The following is a 22,182-nucleotide window of genomic DNA, read 5'->3' as shown; positions in this document are numbered from 1 at the left end:
GAAAAACTTCATTTTATACAGACTGTGCAATACAACCTACAGTTGTAGGACTGAGATTCCTGGATTCTTCCTAGCAAGTGGCTGGAGGTTATTCTAATTTACTAGAGACATTTTTCAGCTCAGAGAGGCCACCCACAGTTTCTGGCCATGCTCACTTCAACAAGCCAGCAAAAGTGAGTCCTAAAAAGACTCTACAAGCAAGATGGAGTTATGTAGTGAAACACAATCATGGGAAGACAGCCCATAAACTTTGCTATGTTCTACTAGTTTGATGCAGGTCACAGGTTTTGCCTACACACAAGGACAGGGAATTGTAGTTGACATCAGGAATCAGGCATTATGAAGAGCCATCCTAGAATTTACCTGCCACATTGTGTCTCTGCAATGAATCATATTTACATAATTAAAAATATATATGTTTTTAAATTTTTATTTTATTTATTTTTAAGAGAGAGAGTATATGCATGCATGAGCAGGGGGAGGAGCATAGAGAGAGGAAGAGAGAATCCCAAGCAGGTTCCGTTCTGTCAGTGTGGAGCCCCAGGCAAAGCTCAGTCCCACAAACTGTGAGATCATGACTGAGCCCAAATCAAAAGTTGGCTGCTTAACTGACTGAGCCACCCAGGTGCCCCTAAAAATATATACATGTTTTTAATGGATTTCAACTTATCCAATCAACCTATACCTGAAGTGAAGAATGGAACACAATTAAGAGTAACAAAAGAGAGGCATAATAGCCACAACTTTAGAAATATAAAAGACAGTTTACAAAAATAACCCTAGAATTATGTAGAATTTATGCTATATTTGTGTCATTCCTGAATCTTTTTGTCTTTGTTGCTGCCAGCGTGTGATGACAAATTATCAGCACCTTTGGATAGTGTAAAAATCAATATCAAAATCTCACAAATGAAAAATGAACTGTCTTGTCAAATTAAAAATGACGATTGAAGAGATTAGTAAGATCCTACTCACTACATAGAGTCCTCAGCCACAGCAATCAAATGCAGGATTATGGAAAAATACAACAAACAGAATCCCATATTCACTAAAGTCCAATAACCTATGGATAAACAAAATCAAGACATTGTAAGAAAAAATGTTCAGCTTCTCCTCTATCCCCATTGCCTCTAGTAACCAAGCTAAAGGATTATCTTTATAGATAATATAATAACAACCACCACAACAATGACAGGTAATGAAATTTAAACTTATAAATGTTAACAGTACAGGGAAGGAACATAGAGATGGAGAGATGTCTTTGTGGTGATGAATGATTAAATGAGCTAAATCCATATCTATCAGAGTGAGAATTCTAATGTGGATAAATAAAAAATATATATGATTTTATGAATTTATACCCAAATGAATGTAAAAAATATTAGGAAAATGATATGATCCTGGGAAACCTGATCATACACAAGGAGCAGTGCAGTAAAAGCAACTGCTTTCATTAAAATCATTTCCTCGGGGCACCTGGGTGGCTGAGTTGGTTAAACGTCAGACTTCAGCTCAGGTCGTGATCTCAAGGTTCATGAGTTCGAGCCCCACGTCGGGCTCTGTTCTCAAAGCTCAGAGCCTGGAGCCTGCTTCGGATTCTGTGTCTCCCTCTCTCTGCCCCTTCTCAGCTCTCACAATGTCTCTCTGTCTGTCAAAAATAAACATTAAAAAAAAATTCATTTCCTCATGACTCAGATTTGTAACCATCATTATATATATAATTTAAAAATTAAAATCACAAATAGCAATATATTGCTAAATTATAACAATATTAGAAAACTAAAACTTCAAAGAACATATTGCCAAAAATGGAATAAATATCCTCTAATTCTTAAGTAAGCAGGAGGATTGAAAGGAACAGTCATGAGCTAACCGTTCTTTACTTCCAGGAAACTCCTTAAAAGAAAATCACATATTTTTAAAAGATGATTATTTTTCAGTCTAGGCTAAACATCATGTATTAATATATGTGCGGGGCTTATATATGTGTGTATACATGTGTATGTGTTTGCATAGATAATGTATTAGTAATGTTTAATTTTACATATATTTCAATTTATAGATATGTAAATTCATACATATAAACAAAAGTATTTATTGCACTTTTTAAATTATGTTAGTCCAATTATCTACTTAATTTCTTGAGGACAAGTCAAATATGTAGCCTACTAAAATTGTGTTTACACTTTCTCATAGTTCTAATGGATTTTGTTTTATAGAATTTATTCCATGCTCTTTACTTTGTAATTAAGAATTATCCCAGGCTTGAAAATGAGGTAAAGTGGGGGAGCATATTCATTAGAGGTCAAACCCAGATATTATTTAACAGACGTATGAAGGACTATTTAAATTTTTATTGGAATGTAACTATTAAACAAAATGAAACAAAACAAGCTCATAGTCACAGAGAACAGCTTGGTGGTTGCCAAAGGCTACGGGTGGGGGTAAAGGGAGTGGCAAAATGGGTGAAAGGATCCAAAGGTACAAACTTTCAGGTATAAAATAAATGTCATGGTCATGTAAAGTACAGCATGGCAACTGTAGTTAATAACACTATATTGCATATTTGGAAATTGCGAAAAGAATTGATCATAAGTGTTCTCATCACAAGAAAAAAGTTCTCTAACTATGTGTGTTGACAGATGCTAACTAGACTTATGTGGTGATCATTTCACAGTATATACAAATATCAAATCATTATGTTTTACACCTGAAACTAATATAATATTGGATATCAATTATGCCTCAGAAAAACCCACAAAACTATTTTTAACTTTACTCTTTCTATTACATTGGGCATAAGGAATGAGAAATGCTGGTTAATTTATAGGTTGTAAGGAAAAATAAAACAAAAAAACAATATATATAAAATATATACATTTATTGTTTTATATATATACATATATATAACAACATATATTACAATATATTTAAAATTTGAATTATTCTTATTTTGGTACTTCATCATCCCATTGATGATATTCTCTGGTGTATTCCCTAACCTTTGTGATATTGTGATTTATAATAGGAAATATATATATATATTTCCTCCCCATTGATGTCACAGAGCTCCTAAAACTCCTAAAATTTCCGAAGTAATGAGAGCAATAGAGGTGTTTCTCATGTTAACGACGTGACCCTTAGAAAGCACTTAAGGATAGAGGCTGTTGCCAGGAGAATCAACCTTGGTTTAAGGGTTTGAATTTTCCATCTTATCCCTTGACCTCTGGAAGGAAGAGGGACTGGAGGTCGAATCAGTTGCCAATTGCCAATGATTTAATCAAGCATGCCTATGTAATAAAACTTCTTAACAACCCAAAAGGATTGGGTTTGAAGAGTTTATGGATGGATGAACATGTGGAGGTGCTGATACAATGGGGTGTCCAAAGAGAACATGGAAGCTCTATGCCCTTTCACCTTAGCTTACCCTGTGAATGTTTTCCATCTGGCTGTTCCCCAGTTACATCCTTTTATATAAACTAGCGATCCAATAAGTAACATCTTTCTCTGAGTTCTGTGAGCTGCTCTAGAAATTAACTAAACTCAAGGAGGGGGCCGTGAGAAGCTCTAATTTATAGCTAGTGGGTCAGAAGTACAGGTAACAACCTGGCCTTGTTACTGGCCTCTGAAGTTGTGGGGGTAGGGGAGGAAGTTTTGTAGGACTGAGCCCTCACCTGTGGGATCTGACACTGTCTCTGGATAGATAGTATCAGAATTTAGTTGAAATCTTAGGTATTCTGCTGGTGTCAATGAATTGCTTTTTGCTGGTAAGGAAAATCTTTCTCCTCGACAAACTGGAACTGGGATCTGGACAAATTTATCTTGCAATATCAAATCCCTGCCTAAAGCCCGCCCTTAACAATAATAATTTATTATTTAAAATTAGAATAATTGCCATTAGCTTTACACTACTCTGAATATATTCTCAGTACATAAGACATTAAAGCTTACAATTTAAGCAAGGTGATGAATCCTTTTAAAAAAGAAAAAAATAGAAACTCATTGAAATCAAGTCAAATGGTAGAGGATAGAAAGTAAAGTTAGAGAAAAGAGAAACTTAGAGGATAGAGTTCCTTGGGATAAATTAACAGGTATTCATTATACTTTCTGCACAATGAATTTTTATCAGAGATAGCTTTATTCTGGTAAATAAAGAGAATTTACACATACCCTCTTTTTCAGCGTCTTACTATGTACATTCGTTGGAGTCTAGAGGATAATTTTTTTTTTATCCTTGTGGTATAACTCTTTTCAGAGCTATATTTCAGATTACTGAGCATAGTGGCTAGGGAAGACTACTAGCTAGTATTTCACAATTGTGTCCTGAATCTCCAAGTGTCTTGAATCTGACAGTTGCACCTGAGCTTGTTAAGCTCTATAACGATCACCGAGTTCACACAACCAGATCACCCAGATGTGATCTAAACGTTCTCTCTGAAACTCAAAAGTAACTCTACATCTACTTCTAAAGTACATGAAGCTGGGGATAGGGTAAATAAATTTTTGTTTGTTTGAGTGAGTTTTTAAAATCTCAAGGTGCCTCCAAGAGAATTTCCTCAAGAACTGGTATTTCTCAAATATTGGCATCCATGACAATTGGTAGCAACATGATACATTTTCTTTATTGATCGTTCCCAGAGTGATCAGCAACATACTTAACATACTTAATAACAGGTACCCAGCTACACTGTAGCTATTACAAGGGAAAGGTAGCATTCATTCTAATATATTGCCTCATTATTTTAAATAAATAATGATTTGAGATTTAATATCTATTCGAGAAAATTTCATTTATGCTGAAGGAGATAGAAATGAGTTTTTAGCTAACTGGCTCTTTTTAGCTGTATGTGATTGGACATATAACTTAACATTTCTGAGTTTTCGTTATTTTTTTCTTAATACATAAAATGGGAAGCAAAGATGTATGTTTCATACATTTATGATTTTTAATGATAAATATAAGAAATATAATGCATGTTAAGTGCCTGGCGTATAGAAATGGGAGATACTATAAATAAAAGTTTTATTCTTACATTTATGGTTTGCCCATTCCAGTGAATAAAATAATAATGACAAGTTTTTAGAAAAGAGCTGTTAGATTGTATAGCAGAATAAAGTTTACGTAGGAATGTTATGCCCATTTTAAATTGAATGTTAATTAACAGAATCTTTGTTAAATATTTTTGAAAATTGTTTTTGTGTGTGTTTTACAGAGAAAAATACAAAGTTTAAAAAGTTAATGACTTATCTAACTCATAATGGATAAATAGTAAAATTAAGAATTTAGTGTAGGCATTTCTTATTCCTGGTTCAGTGCTCTTTTGCTATTAGACTAAGTTATTTCATTCTATGTATTACTTAGAATTTGCAAAACATGCAGAACAATTTGCAGAACAATTGCAAAACATGTTTTACTAAATAACTGCAAGCACATAATTTCATTTATATATTTGGGTTGTTTTATTTTACTTTATTTTACTTTTTAAATGTTTATTTATTTTTGAGAGAGAGGAAGAGCGCACGTGAGCATGAGCAGGGAAGGGCAGAGAGAGAGAGAGAGAGAGAGAGAGAGAGAGAGAGAGAGTGAGCCAGAGGATCCAAAGCAGGCTCTGCACTGACAGTGCAGAGCACAACACAGGGCTTGAACCTAAAAACCATGAGGTAATGACCTGAGCTGAAGTCAGACACTCAATGAACTGAACCATCTAGCCACCACTTTATTTTCTTTAAAATCATATAATTCATATAAATCATATATGATTTGAAGTACCATGCAATAGGTATCTCATTTCCATATTTCTGCCCATTTAAATTCAATTATAATTCCTCTTCCCATGCTACCCTACAGAGATTTTTCCATATGAAATATTGAGCAGTTTGACAATAATTTCTTTGTTAACTTGCTCTACCACAGAGAATTTAAGAACAACTTTTTATTTTTATTTTTTTAAAAAGTGTTTTAAATGTTTTTATTTATTTTTGAGACGGATAGAGACAGAGCATGAGCGGGGAAGGGGCAGAGAGAGAGGGAGACACAGAATCTGAAGCAGGCTCCAGGCTCTGAGCTGTCAGCACAGAGCCTGACGCGGGGCTCAAACTCACAGACTGTGAGATCATGACCTGAGCTGAAGTCGGATGCTTAACCAAATGAGCCACCCAGGCGCCCCAAGAACAACTTTTTAATATTAGTATCATTCACTTGTGTCTCACATGTACTACCTGAACAAAAATATACATTGCTTTATATATTCCATTTCTGTAAAATGCTGTTCTTGAATGAAATTGAATATAAGGTATGCAATTTACACAGGATTTTCTTAATTATTATGTGTCACACAAGGTTGTATCTGAATATTTGTGTATGTGAATAAGACAGACACAATCAAGGCAGGTGCTGATAATCTCAGCCAACTCTTCAAAGGGCTGGACTCAGCTATTTAGAATCATAGCATCATCTTAATATTCCCAGATACTTTAATGAGTTTCCCCTCTAATTAAATGTGCAACTTGCAGGGATCATTGAGTGCCAGATTGCCTTGACTGCCAACAAGCTTTCTTTGTTTTAAGTCAGATTTTACATCACCCAAACACATGCATTTTTAGTAGTTTCATTATAAATGAAGTCGGGTTTTATTTCAATTAAATAGCTTACAAACTGTGGGGGGAAAATACCCTAAGTATGCTATTAAAATCTTCCAGAAAGCAAATGTAAACAAAACAAAGAAATAAACTATGTCAACCAACCAGGAAAACAGATGGAAGAAATGAAGAGTCATCAAAGTTCAGTGTTAAAATTTCATGCTGAAATGTCAGAATACTTATGAGAGTAACACCAAGGTGTTGCTGCATATTACTTCCATCTCTTGATGGTGATTCATTAACAACAAATATATTTTTTCTGTTATTTTAACAGAGTTAAATGATGCACTTTGCATTGTATAGTAACTTAGAAGTCACTTTCAAAGCATCTTTTTTTTTAAACCAGTAAGAAAAATCATACATTTTAAACCATAAAACACCTAAAATATATTCTTTAATTTTTAAATTTTAAGTTATTCTCTACACTGTATCCATTTTAAATTGCTCTGGGCTTGACTGTATTAAAAATAATTTGTCACTTGTGTTTTATGTATTAATATTTTGTTAAAGATAACTTAGTAGAACACATTCATCACAGGGAATCTAAGGAGGCACTTTGAAGTACCATGCAATAGGTATCCTGTTTCCATATTTCTGCCCAAATGCCAAGTACATTAAACCAACAACAATACAGAGAAAAAGAATATAGGTCATGAAGGCACATTGTTTAGGTAAGAAAACATCTGTTAAGCAATCTGTAAAGAGAGCCATTCCCTGGTTATAATGCAATGGGTTGTAGGGCTTTTGCAGAATGTATAGGAACAAAATGTTTTAAGAAGGCAGTTGAAAAAGGCTACATTTAAAATGATTTTTTATCTACCTAGTAACAGAAGAGAACATTTTTTACAAATAGAAATAAGAATTCCAATTTAAGAATACCATACCCAAGTACTAGGGTTAAAAAGTAAGTCAGTAATATTCAGATGAAGATCAGCAAGAGGCAATCCAGATTGAAAAAAAATGAGCAGATCTTTAGAGAATGAAAATTGATAATTAAGAGACCCATTATAGGGGTACCTGGCTGGCTCAGTGGGTAGAATGTGCAACTGTTGATCTCAGGGTTGTGAGTTCAAGCCCCACATTGTGTGTTGAAATACTTTTTAAAAATCTTAAAAAGAAAGAGACCCATTATAGTTTTCATACATAATTATATTTAAGTTAACTATATAATACTATTTATTAATTTTCATGTAATAGTAAAAACATATTTTCTAAAGTGGTCATTTCTATGATATTTGTAAGATTTTTTTATTTCTATTAATTAGTGTGATTCAATGATAATCTCTGTCCATGGTGTTGATTTTCATCTAACCCTGTTTTGGTAGGGTCTTTCAACATAATACTTGACTACTTGAAATAATACTTGGATAATACTTGAAAGGTACATATGAACAAAATAATTTTGGATTTGTCTTACAGAAGATACAGGCTAAAGACAGGAGATGACACAAGCTGATTTATATGGAGGAATGCCATAATGTCATCTTTTGGAAAGAGGGAGAGAGTGGTCTTTTGAATCTGACCACAGAAGGTAAGAAGATGGGGATTTGATGGTAGATTGAACAAAAAGGTGGGAGGAAAGAGGGGTTAATGAAAGAAGGAAAAAATCAGGGGAGAAGGAACTTTCATCTACTCATTCATGGCTAAATCTTTTATTCTGAACGTATTGAACATTGTTATTCAGAGACTTTATGTTCTTTCTGATGATGTGTTCTTTCCTCATGTTTTGGATAAAGTTCTAGCTAACAATGCCAGGCAGTACTATACTTTAAAGAATTCATATTACAAACTAGTGCTTCTCATTTTCCACCTTCTCTTTCTCAGAATATTAAATCAGATAATCAGAATATGTGAAATAATATCTTTGCATTCAGATTTAATTCTCAGTGAATGTATTTAACTGAGAAGATTTTAAACTCTGACATTAAAAACGCTGCCCTTTATTCAGCATCTACTAAGTTTCAAACATTGTTTTGAGTGCTTTATGTTTGTTTTGTTTATATTTAGTTATTAAAACTTCCTTGGAAGCATGTAATACTTTGTTAATTGTATTAAATAGGAAAACTACTCAAAGTTATCCAAGTTCACACAGCTGGAATGGAAGTTGAATTAAGGTTTCTCTAAGTGCAGAGCTCTTTCTGTTTTAACCATGTGCACACGTGCATGTCTGTACACACATGCACAGCAAATCAGATTTGAGTATTGCCTTTGCCTTACTGTATCTTACAGATTATTATTATAATTATTATTATTATTATTTTGACAGAGAGAGAACAGTGGAGGAGGGGAAGAGGGAGAAGGATAGAATCTAAAGCAGGGTCCATGCCCACCATGGAGCCCGACGTGGGGCTCAATCTCACCACTGTGAAATCATGACCTGAGCCAAAAACAAGAGATGGACACTTAACCAATTGAGCCACTCAGGCAGCCGTTAGAGATTGTTTTTAAGACCCAGTATACATATTCCTTAAGTAGCATACATTGTAGAATATTATATTGAATTGTGTGATACAAACCAAAAGAAAATTCAGCCAGTGCTGAATTCCTAAATCTTATCTATATTAGCAAACAGAAAGGCGATTTTGTTTTGTTTTTGTCCTGATATTAAATTATTAAATAGGGGCACCTGGGTAGTTCAGTTGGTTAAGCGTCTGACTTCAACTCAGGTCATGATCTCAAGGTTCATGAGTTCAAGCCCAGAGTCAGGCTTTGTGCTGTCAGCTCAGAGCCTGGAGCTTGCTTTAGATTGTGTCTCCTCCTCTCTCTGACCCCCCTCTCAAAACTAAATAAAGAAAATTATTAAATAACTATTATAAAACTTAGGATAAGTTTTCTTGAATTTCTCCCTTCTTGAATTACTTTTCCCTCACCTCTTGGGACACCACTGTCTTCTAGATTTTCTCCTACTTTCTAGGACCACTATTTAGTTTTTTTGCTACTGAACTTGATGATTTTATTCTTAAGCTCTATCTTTGATCTGATACCTCTTTCACCACATAACCAATCCCTGGTCAACCACATCTATTTTCCTGGCTTTGTCTAAGGATTCTGATGTCTTTAACAAGCTATAACCCATTTCTATTTAATATTCATTCAAAATTATTTCATTCAACACTCATTCATATAATAAATTGTTTGAAGCTACTATTGTGTGATAGGTATCATTACTGGCTCTGGAAACAAAGAGCCAAGAGTATGTTTTCAAGTAGTTGGATGTTCCATCAATATCTCAAATTCATTATGTCCCTAATTAGATTCTGCCACTTCCTCAGAAAGTATTTTTCTCCAATATTCTGTATCTCAATCAATGACTAACTCGCCATTCATTCATTTTCTTCAGTTAGAATCTTGGAGTCATCATATTCCTTAATTTACACATTCTATCACGTCAGTAAATGCTGCAGGTTCTATCACTCGTTATCTCAAGAATCTGTTTTCTGTCTTCCCTCTTCCACAGCTATAATTTAGACTCTTAACCACTTCTCGTGTATTTATTAGTAAAAGCATCATAACTATTTTTCCTACCTCTCATATGACTCCTGGGTGGTGTATTTTCCATACTAATTCTAGAATGACCTTTCTAAAATAAAAAAATAAAAAAAAAAACTAATTTGTTCAGGACACTTCCCTGCTCAAAGCCTTCAGTGCCTTCCCAAAGCTTTCAGTGTAAAGTTCAAACAGCTTTAGTGTGCAAAGCTTTGTCTCATTTTCTCTTTAGATTAATTTTCTACTTATATACAACTGCATATACAATCTTTAATGCTACATGCAAATTATATAGTGCAATTTCTCACTTTTGTGTTTTACTCATTTTGTTTTTTGAGTCAAACATAGTTTACTTTAGAAAGCTTTCTCTGAGCCTTTCTTGATGAATTAGAGAAATCTCTGACATGATTCCTTTTGCATTCTGTGTGTGTATAAAATCACTTTGCACTGCACCTTGATTAATTTCTTTGATTATTTTATAGTCTGAATCATGAATATTTTGAATACATTGGAACTTTAGGAACTTGAGCTTTATTTATATTTTTAAGTCTTATCACACTTTCTGGACCACGGAAGATATTTAATAGGGTCATTTAAAGAATAACTACATTCCTGACTGTGGCTTGGAATTAGTTGGAGTTTTCATGTAAGAGTGGAATAAACTTGAGATTAAGTACATATACTGTTTGTGTTGATATTGAAGAGAGAAGCTTTTGATTAAAGGAACATCATATAAAAAGGAACACACACAAGTAAAAAGTAAAGACACTAACCCGTTTGAGAGATGGTGGCAGTAGCTATATATCTGAAATGTGCACTGGGATTGACAGATGAGATCTAATGTAATGAATATCTTCCTTTCTTCCCTTCTTTTTGTTTTTCTTTTCTTTCTCTTTTTTTCATTTTTATTTTTCTTTACTTTAGTTCTATTAATTCTTATTTCCTTCTTTTATTTTTCTTTCTTTCTTGCTTTTCTTTTCTTTTTTTTTAAAGACATACATAAAAGAAAACCCTTAAAGGAATATCCATTCCTTGATTTCAAAGATTTTAAGTGCTTCTGGAGTCTTTTTTTCCAGTGCCATGTTTTCTTTCCATTAGAACATTTATTATTTCTTTCCATTAGAACATTTATTTACTCCCTCAACTGATTCAAACAACTGAAAATCTTAACAGAAAGACAAAAGTGTGGAGCATTTTGTTTATTCTGCCTGGTCCTGCCCTACTGTTACATATTATTATTATTTTTTTGTTACATATTATTAATCAAATTTTGAATTTAGAGGCTATGGACTTTTAGTTTCCCCTTGACTGTTATGTGGATTATAACTTCAACTTGCTTTTCAAAGATTCTTAGTTTATATGTTTTAATGTCTGTGCTTTGAGGCTGTTTGTCTATGTGTACCAGATCTCCTCGTCAAGAATGTTTCCTTCTTCTTCTCAGTGGCACTGACAGAACATAAAGTCAGTGTAGCATGAGGCCTAAGGGTGCAATCTATGGAACAAGACTATCTTGGTTGGAATATGGTTGTGCACCTCACATACTGTGTTAAACTGTGCAAAGTACTTAACATTTCTGTGTCTCAATAATAAAATAGAAGTAATAATATGATCCTCATAGGGGAGTCATGAGATTTAAAATATTTAATATGTATAAGGCACTATGCTTATACATATACATGTATATTATATGCATATATATATATATAATACATATATATTATATGCTTATACATATACATAGTCTAATTAGGACTATTAGAATAACTTTAGGACTATAGTAACAACCAATAAAATCTATATTATTCCTCCAGATTATTACCTCCTACCAGTGACAAAGACAAGACAATATACACTTTTGATGTGAGGCTTATTTAAATACTTGGAATTTTGTACATGGCTTAGTGGTTTTCTCTTTGTCTTGTATTTACATAAGCTGTAAATGTTTAGGTTTTTTTCTTAAATGGGCTTTAATGCTCATTAGTTGATTGCCAATGAAATTGCATGTTTTCCCCATCTTCATGAGTGACAGGATGTCAAGTGGAGGCATTTTAATACTAATGAAAATGGTCAATTATATATCTTGATGGCTAATGAATCTCTAATCAATGGTACTAGAAGGTTTATGTGCATTCTATTGGCATTCATTGCCACTGTCTGACATCTAGATATGATTAAGCGTATATTTATATTATACATTTTTTATAGCTATGTATATTTTATACACATATTTAAGGTTTTAAAACTTGAGAATTATTGACAGGGAATAAAAATTCTCATCAACTTGAATTTTATTTCTTGAAGAGTAAGTTCCATTTTATTTGTTCTTAAATATCTAATTTTAGGTTTTATGCAAGACCTTAGTAATATTTTACTGTCATCTATTTTTTTTTAATTTTTTTGAAATTTATTGTCAAATTGCTTTCTATACAACACCCAGTGTTCATCCCAAAGGTGCCCTCCTCAATACCCATCACCCACCTTCCCCTCCCTCCCACCCCCATCAGCCCTCAGTTTGTTCTCAGTTTTTAAGAGTCTCTTATGCTTTGGCTCTCTCCCACTCTAACCTCTTTTTTCTTCCTTCCACTCCCCCATGGGTTTCTGTTAAGTTTCTCAGGATCCACATAAGAGTGAAACCATATGGTATCTGTCTTTCTCTGTATGACTTATTTCACTTAACATCACACTCTCCAGTTCATCCACGTTGCTACAAAGGGCCATATTTCATTCTTTCTCATTGCCATGTAGCACTCCATTGTGTATGTAAACCACAACTTCTTATTCCATTCATCAGTTGATGGACATTTAGGCTCTTTCCATACTTTGGCTATTGTTGAGAGTGCTGCTATAAATTTGGGGTACAAGTACCCCCATGCATCAGTACTCCTGTATCCCTTGGGTAAATTCCTAGCAGTGCTATTGCTGGGTCTTGGGTAGGTCTATTTTTAATTTTCTGAGGAACCTCCACACTGTTTTCCAGAGTGGCTGCACCAGTTTGCATTCCCACCAACAATGCAAAAGGGTTCCTGTTTCTCCACATCCTCTCCAGCATCTATAGTCTCCTGATTTGTTCATTTTGGCCACTCTGACTGGCGTGAGGTGATATCAGAGTATGGTTTTGATTTGTATTTCCCTGATGAGGAGCGACATTGAGGATCTTTTCATGTGCCTGTTGGCCATCTGGATGTCTTCTTTACAGAAATGTCTATTCATGTTTTCTGCCCATTTCTTCACTGGATTATTTGTTTTTTTGGGTGTGGAGTTTGGTGAGCTCTTTATAGATTTTGGATACTAGCCCTTTGTCCGATATGTCATTTGCAAATATCTTTTCCCATTCCGTTGGTTGCCTTTTAGTTTTGTTTGTTGTTTCCTTTGCTGTGCAGAAGCTTTTAATCTTCATCAGGTCCCAGTAGTTCATTTTTGCTTTTAATTCCCTTGCCTTTGGGGATGTGTCAAGTAAGAAATTGCTACGACTGAGATCAGGGAGGTCTTTTCCTGCTTTCTCCTCTAGGGTTTTGATGGTTTCCTGTCTCACATTCAGGTCCTTTATCCATTTTGAGTTTATTTCTGTGAATGGTGTGAAAAACTGGTCTAGTTTCAACCTTCTGCGTGTTGCTGTCCAGTTCTCCCAGCACCATTTGTTAAAGAGACTGTCTTTTTTCCATTGGATGTTCTTTCCTGCTTTGTCAAAGATTAGTTGGCCATACGTTTGTGGGTCTAGTTCTGGGGTTTCTATTCTATTCCATTGGTCTATGTGTCTGTTTTTGTGCCAATACCATGCTGTCTTGATGATGACAGCTTTGCAGTAGAGGCTAAAGCCTGGGATTGTGATGCCTCCTGCTTTGGTCTTCTTCTTCAAAATTACTTTGGATATTCAGGGCCTTATGTGGTTCCATATGAATTTTAGGATTGCTTGTTCTAGCTTCGAGAAGAATGCTGGTGCAATTTTGATTGGGATTGCATTGAATGTGTAGATAGCTTTGGATAGTATTGACGTTTGGACAATATTTAGTCTTCCAACCCATGAGCATGGAATGTTTTTCCATTTTTTTTATATCTTCTTCAGTTTCCTTCATAAGCTTTCTATAGTTTTCAACATACAGATCTTTTACATCTTTGGTTAGATTTATCCCTAGGTATTTTATGCTTCTTGGTGCAATTGTGAATGGGATCAGTTTCTGATCCCAGAGAGACAGAGACAGTGCGAGCTGGGGAGTGGCAGAGAGAGAGAGAGGGAGACAGAGAATCTAAAGAAGGCTTAGCACCAGCAACTCAGACCCCAGTGTGGGGCTTGAACTCATGAACAGTGAGATCATGACCTAAGCCAAAATCAGTAGTTGGCTGCTTAACTGACTGAGCCATCCAGGTGCCCCAGGATCTTCCCTCTTTGATATTATGTAAAAATTTACCTTTTTAGTTTTAGTGCTTTCTTGATTATATGGCTTATACTTTATGATCAAACTGTATTGATTTTTTTTGTTTATGATATAGCTTAATTTTAATTATAGTTTAAATTTAATTAAAATCAATAAAATTAATTTTATTCTTTTCCACAACTTGTAATACAGTCATGTATAGTTTATTGGAAATCTACTTAGTGACTTATATGTGTGCATATAATATGTATTATAAAAATCATAGAATTATTATACACTGAATACACATCAGTATTATTGACATTGCATACCACTATCCATTTCTTCAAATATCTGCATCTATTCTTTCTTTCCATCTAGTCACTTCAACACCAATATCACATTTCTGCATTTTTTACAGCTTCATTGAGGTTAATTGGCATGCCAAAAATTGCACATTTTTAATGAATACAAATTGATGAGATTTTACATATACATACAGTCGTGATACTATCACCAAAGTCATGACAATATGAACATATTTATCACCTCTCAAAGTTTCATTTGTCCCTTTGGGTTTTTTTGTTTGTTTTTGTTCTAAAACACTTAAACTGAAAGCTACCACTGTAACAATTAAGTGCACAATACTGTATTGCTAACTATAGGCACTATATTATACAGCAGATGTATAGAACTTATTCATTTTGTTTAACTATAACTTTATACCCATTGAAAAAAACTTCCCTTTTCTCCCTCCATTCATCTCCTGGAACCCACCATTCTATTTCATGTTTCTAGACATTTGACTATCACCTCATACCTGTTAGAATAGTGATAATCAAAAAGACAAAAGATAAGTGTTGGCAAGGATATAGAGAAATTGTAAATCTTGTATCCATTGGAAATAATGTAATGGTATAATCACTGTGGAAATCCATACAAGGTCCCTCCAACAATTAAAATTAAACTATCATGGGGCACCTGGGTGGCTCAGTCGGTTAAGTGTGTGACTCAATTTTGGCTCAGGTCATGATCTCATGGTTCCTAAGATGAAGCCCTATGTTGATCTATGGGATTCTCTCTCTCCTTCTCTCTCTCTGCCCCTCCCCTGTTCATTCTCTCTAAATAAATAAATAAATAAATAAATAAATAAATAAATAAATAAACTTAAAAAAAAAACTTCTCACAAAAATGGAATTATCATATAATCCTGCAGTCCCACTCCTGGGTATATATTCAAAAGAATCGGGATCTCAATGATATACCTGTGTTGCCATGTCCATCATAATATTATTCACAATAATTGAGATATGGAAATAATCCAAATGCCCATCAACAGACAAATGGATAGAGGAAACAAGTATTTATAGATCTCTATCTTTCGTCTCTAGAGCTCTAGATCTCTTTATCCCGTGGAATATTATTCAGCTTTTAAAAAAAAGAAAAGAAAAGAAAAAAGAAAACCCACCATTAGCAATAACATGGATGGGACTGGAAGTTATGCAAAGTGAAATAAATCAGTTACAGAATAACAAATACAGCATGGTTTCACATTTCTGTGATTTTTATAGCACGTATAAAGGTGATGCTCTATTTCAAATCACATATCAATCATTTGTTTTCTTTGAATTACTTCACAGTGTGTTTTTTTGCCAAAATTACTTCACATCTTTTTAAATTATTTTTATTTTGTTTTACTTTTGCTTTGCATATCTTTTAGTATGGATTTATTTAATTTTTAAAATAATATTGGCAAATTTTATTTTCCCAAGATGACCACAATATCATCTCTTACCTAAATGCCTCTCTAGAATCTTGTCACTTACCATCACAAAGTATTGTATAATTTTCCTTCCCTTAAATCTGAATGGGTTTTTAAATCACTTGTAATTGTCAGAACGTGTCAGAAATTATGCTTATAATTTCCGGACATAAGTCATGAGAGACAGTGCAACTTCTGCCTTTTTATATGGCATATTGAGATACTTATGTCTTAAGCCATCACGTGTCAGAGTAAATATTCCAATTTCTATGACATCATCATGCTGTTAAGAACACCAACCTAGCCTTTCATGGAGAGAGAGAGAGAGAGAGAGAGAGAGAGAGAGAGAGAGAGAGAGAAAGAGAGAGAGAGAGAGAGACACTAACCACCGGCTCATCCAGCACACAGATGCCACCAATATTCCATCCTCAGCCACTATTTGACTAACATATAAACACTCCAAGACAAAATGTCTAAAGTGAACATTTCCTAAATCCATGATGCACAAAAATCTTGGAAGATAATAAAATAATTATTTTTTAAGTCACTAAATTTTGAGGTGATTTGTTATGTATCAGTGGCTAATTGGAACAGAAACATGATACCTAGAAGTAGGAATCTGACATAATAGAAATAAAAATTATGTGCCACTGGCTTTGAAATTGGGTGGTGGATGAACATTAGAAAAAGACTGGAGGAGGCTGGTGGTAAAGACTTGGAGGTCAGAGATGAAAATGTATGGAACACTGGATAAAATGAAATTTCAAAACCACTTACAGCTTTTCCTTAAATTATCAGTTATTAGAGTAAGAAGTTGATGTCCTATCTCCAGTTGTAAGCAATGGATGGCCCTCTACCTATAGCTTGAGTAATTTTATTTTTAAGCAACTTTATTGTGCTATAATTCACATATTGTAAAATTTACCGATTTAAAATGCACAGTTCAATAGTTTTAGTGTATTTACAGAGTTATGCTAACATCACCATAATCTAATTTTAGTACATTTCCAAATGAAACCCTATTCCTGTTAGAAGTTACTCCCCATCCCCCCTCCATGAATCTAATTTTATATCTACAGATTTGACTACACTGAACATGTCATATGAACAGAATGATAGAATGTGTATGTAGCATTTTGCACCTGGTTTCTTTAATTACGAAACTTAATGTTCATCCGTGCTGTAATATGTATCAGTACCTCTTTCCTTTTTAATGACAAAAAAAAGTATGGCACGGATATACCACATCTTTTTTATTCACTCTTCAGTTGAAAGTCATTTTGGCTGTTTCCACTTTTAGACTATTATAAATAAAGCTTCATTTGTGTGTAAGTTTTGGGCAGAACAGATGTTTATTTCACATAGGTATAAGGCTAGAAGTAGAATTGCTGGGCTATATGGTAACATTACGTTTATCATTTTGTGGAACTGCCAAACCCTTTTCCTGAGTAGCTGCTCCATTTTACAATCCCAGCAGTAATGTGTCAGGGTTCCAATTTCTCCATATCCTTGCCAAATCAAGAAGTGTGAGCCCTTCAACTTGTTTTTTTCAAGGTTGTTTTGAATAATCTGGATCTACTCTGTTTCAAAATAAAGGGTAAGCTTGTTGGTATCTACAATAAACAAACAAACAAAATAAAATAGGAAAGAAGGAAGAGAAGGAGGGAAGAAGGAAGGGAGAGTGATGATTTTATAAAGATCAAATTTGTAGATTAATTTGGATAATAGATTTTAGCAATAAGTCCTCCAATCCATGAATATGGAGTGCTTCCCAATCCTATGAAACAGGATGAAATAATAGGAAGGTGGAAGTTGCAGCTTCCCACTTTAATGATACATTCTTTCTAAAAAATATATTTATGTATTTATTTTGAGAGAAAGAGAAAGAGCAGAGAGCAGGGGAGGGGCAGAGGGAGAGGGAGAGAGAGAGAATCCTAAGCAGGCTCCATGCTTTCAGCACACAGTCTGATGCAGGGCTTGAACTCACGAACTCAGATCATGACCTGAGCAAAAATCAAGAGTTAGACACTTAACCAACTGAGCCACCCAGGTGCCCCATAAGGATATACTGTGAGAGTTACATTCTTCTTCTGAGTTACCCATATTGTTCAGAGCTTGGCTACATGACCTCATTTACTGCAAGGGAGATTGGGAAATGGAGTCTTGTGCCTGGTCAGCATTACTGACATTTTATTCAGCTAAAAACAGATTGTGTGACTAAAGTAAAACAATATATATTCATACTGTACAATAGGGGTCTCTACCTCCTTCTGTGTAATACTGTCTCAAGGAATTAGGCAGGGAGATTAGAATCCTCTTCCTTCAGATTTTTTGAGAAAAGACATGAGTGTGATATTCCTCAGGTGTGGTTGGAAGGAATAAATGTTGTAAGCCAATATTAAACTATTTTTTCTTGCCCTTTATTACATTTCATAAGTATTTCCTTTAGCATACGTTAAAGGATGATTTGCTTGTTATTTGGAAATATTTAATAGAATTATTTAATACTTATGTTATGCTTTTCTAGCAAAATAACCCATTTCAATAATTTTTATGAGATATTAATATCAAGCTTTAGTTACCTATTTCACTTGATATTAAAATAGTTGTGATTTTGTTTGCAAATACATAGGTGAAAAAATATATCAGAATTATTTCATAATTATACAACAAGCTATTCATTAAAGAATTGTAGTTTGTATGTGATATATATATATATATATATATATATATATATATATATATATATATATATAGGAAAACGCAGTTTCTATGTCTGTGTATTGGGAAGGAACATGAAGATAACAGATTTATTTTTGGTTATGCTGTGTTGAGGTGTTGAAAATACATTTGTTTGGAAATGTCCTATAGACTAGAACAAATATTTGAAATAGAAAATTGAGGCTCAAAATAAATGAGATTTTTGAAAAGTAGATAGCTGCTCTAAATGATTCTAAATCTCTTGATCTCTGCGAATTATGCCTTAGGATACTACAAGTACTTGAAGTTGAGTCTGATAACCTTTTGAGAGATAGGAAAGTAGTTATTAAACTGGAAGTACCACAAGTTAGTATGAAGTAAATGAAGGTCTGACTCTACAAAGGTGAAAAATATAGTTTACAAAACAGTCTATCCCAAGAAAGATTATCAGGTACATTGCTAAAAGGATAAGTTTTTCATCTTAAAAGTGTAATTAGAATTTTGAATCTTAAAAAGAAAAAAATAAGTGATTATCAAAAGGAAATAATAGTCATAGGAATGACATTATTTTTTGATAGAATCACAAAAGAACTGAAACACTAGCATGACTTGAATTGAGGCTATCTGATGAACCACCCTGCCTTTCTAACACAAATATTGGGAAAATAGCAGGTAACTGAACCGCCTTGGAAAAAAATGTTTCATACTATTCATTAAACAAGGGTGGGCTAAATGGAAATCAGGTCTTTGTATGTTTGTACATGTTGTTTCTTGTGTAATAATTCCCAGTTTTCACTCAGCAAATTCCAAATGTATCAGGACAAAATGAAACATAAATAATTCAAATCCATATACACATGTACACAAAACACCAAGAGCACGAAAACTGAATAGGAAATATATTCATTAATAGCAGTGCTTATTAAAAATGTAGAAGATATTTAAGTGATTTTAATCTCACTCTAGTCCAACTGTGTGAAGTAGATATTGCAATACTATCAGTGTTTTAAAAGCATGTCCATAAGAATTGCGTCTAATTCATTAAAATATTATACTTTTGTCATTTACATCTGATTTGTTAACATTTTATTTGATTTTTTGGATTGGTATTACATGTGTTTAGTGTAAGCATCATAAAGTATAAGGATGTCAACAGTGAAAAGATTTCCTGAATCACAGTTCCTCATCTCCTCTGTTTCCAAACTCTTCCTTGAGTTTCCCTATGGCTATACAAGAAAATATTATTATAGATTATCAACTCCTCCCTTTTGTTTACACAAGAGTATGTATATAAACAACATTTATATCATGCTGTGTGGATAGCAAGATATAAATGCTGTGGGATCGAGCCCATGTCAGACTTGAGCGCCGTGTCAGGCTCATCCCTGCTTGGGATTCCCTCTTTCCTTCTCTAACCCCTCCTTTCTCTCAAAATAAACAAAAATAAACTTTAAAAGCAGTTGCCCTCTTAGTATTTTTTTGTGTATTTTTTTGTACATATTTTTGTGTATTTTTCTATGAGGTTATTGGTCTTTTCTAAATCTGTAGAAGCTTCTAGCCTGTTAGAGAGAGGAATCGTGTGTGTGTGTGTGTGTGTGTGTGTGTTATGAGTTGCCCAAATTTTTGTCTATTGCTATTTGTCTTTTTTGGTGAGATAAATGTATGTTGACTAGTCCAAATTTTTCAATTAATTTTCAGTTGATATGGTCTATTTTTTCAGACTTTTTATTTTGGCTTCTAGGTTGTATCATATTTTTAATACAAACTGTTCATTAATTAAAAAAAATAATCTTCTGGGGGTACCTGGGTGGCTCAGTCAGTTAAGCTTCCAACTCTTGATTTCAACTCTGGTCATGATCTCACCATGTGTGGGCTAGAGCTCTGCATTGGGCTCTGTGCTGACAGCACAGAGCCTGCCTGGAATTCTCTTTCTCCCCCTCTCTGCTCCCCTCTAGCTCCCCTCTAGCTCATGCACATTTGTGCATTCTCTCTCCCCGCCCCCTCTCAAAATAAATAAATAAACTTAAAAAAATAATATGCCTTTCCCTCTAGCATTTTTTCGTTGTTTGTTTAGATTTGTATCCAGATTTTATCCCCCCTAATTACTACCTATTTTCTCAGTAGTATTTTGTCAGTTGTCCCTCCATTCAAGATAGTTCACATGGTTTCTTATGTATTCCTGTGTGCTCTTCTATTTGGCCAGGGCTATTTGTGTTTTTGTGTCTGAAGAAAAATAAGAAGTTTTGAGTAAGAGGTAGTTGAAAGCTGGTGTACTTCACCTATCCCTTCCTTTTCCTTTCATGTTAACTAAATGTGCCCATGTTCTGGGTTTCAGTTCTGAGGTGGTTGAGCCTCCTAGACATCTGAATTAACATGCATAGCAGAGTCTCAGCAATCCATGTCTATGGAATGGAAGCAAGATCTAAACCACTGATGTCTGGAGGTTATTAACAGCAAAATAACCTCTCCTAGCTGGAGCACTAAGCCCTGTTTATCATATACTAAAATCCCATAGATATTTAAACCTGTTTCTGGGTATTTATTACTTTCTTTTAGTCTGTGAGGAAAGATTCACTAAAATAACTCTGAAGGCCCCTTTCCTCCTCCTTTTTTTAAATATCTGAACAGAAAAATATTGGGCACAGGAGCTCAAAGTAAGAATATGCTAATACCACTGAGTTCTAGAGTCTCCTCGTTTCTACAAAGGCTACTTTTTTTAATCAGGGAGCTAGATTTTGGAAATTTTTAAATGTTTATCAGTTTCCTTTTGCACACCAAGGGGTTTTTGAAAAATTTTAAAAATTTTGTCAAATTGATCATATTTGTGACTGAAAGACTGTGAAAGCATATTCTTTATTATGAAAATGCTACATTTGAAGTTTAAGACTTTCAATACCCGTATTTCTCTTGAGTAATGGTTAACATTGAGATTGTAATTTTGCATGTGGTTATGAGCAAGTTGATTTAACCAGTGCTGGGCCATTTTTGCATTCAAGCCAAAAATAGCATGCTTTGAGTCATGCCAGAGGGTTTTAAAAAACATTAATGTGACATTAACCTATGGAGTACTAATTATATTCTTTAAATCTTCAATTATAGTAGTTGCTTTTACTTGTTTTATGTTGTAAAAACCATTGAGAATTGAATGATACGTCAGTCTCTGAAGAAAAGAAACAAAACCTCAAAAAATACTGTACAGTGTTTCAGAGTTTACAGATCCTATTATTATTTTTTAAAGTTCAT

The 22,182-nt window shown here is 33.9% G+C and overlaps 1 long non-coding RNA gene across 4 annotated transcripts in view; it reads left to right on the top strand.

Annotated features, from left to right (window-relative positions):
- LOC123384970 overlaps positions 1-22,182 on the top strand; it is a 476,510-nt gene that overhangs the window by 372,158 nt on the left and 82,170 nt on the right. For all 4 annotated transcript variants that reach the window (XR_006596843.1, XR_006596840.1, XR_006596841.1 and 1 more), the window contains exon 8: positions 8,059-8,170. This is a non-coding gene — a long non-coding RNA (uncharacterized LOC123384970). The remainder of the gene's footprint in view (positions 1-8,058; positions 8,171-22,182) is intronic.

The sequence above is a fragment of the Felis catus genome, chromosome B1 (assembly GCF_018350175.1).
Source record: "Felis catus isolate Fca126 chromosome B1, F.catus_Fca126_mat1.0, whole genome shotgun sequence".
Classification (NCBI taxonomy): Eukaryota; Metazoa; Chordata; class Mammalia; order Carnivora; family Felidae; genus Felis; species Felis catus.
This window is presented reverse-complemented; position numbering and strand designations above follow the sequence as displayed.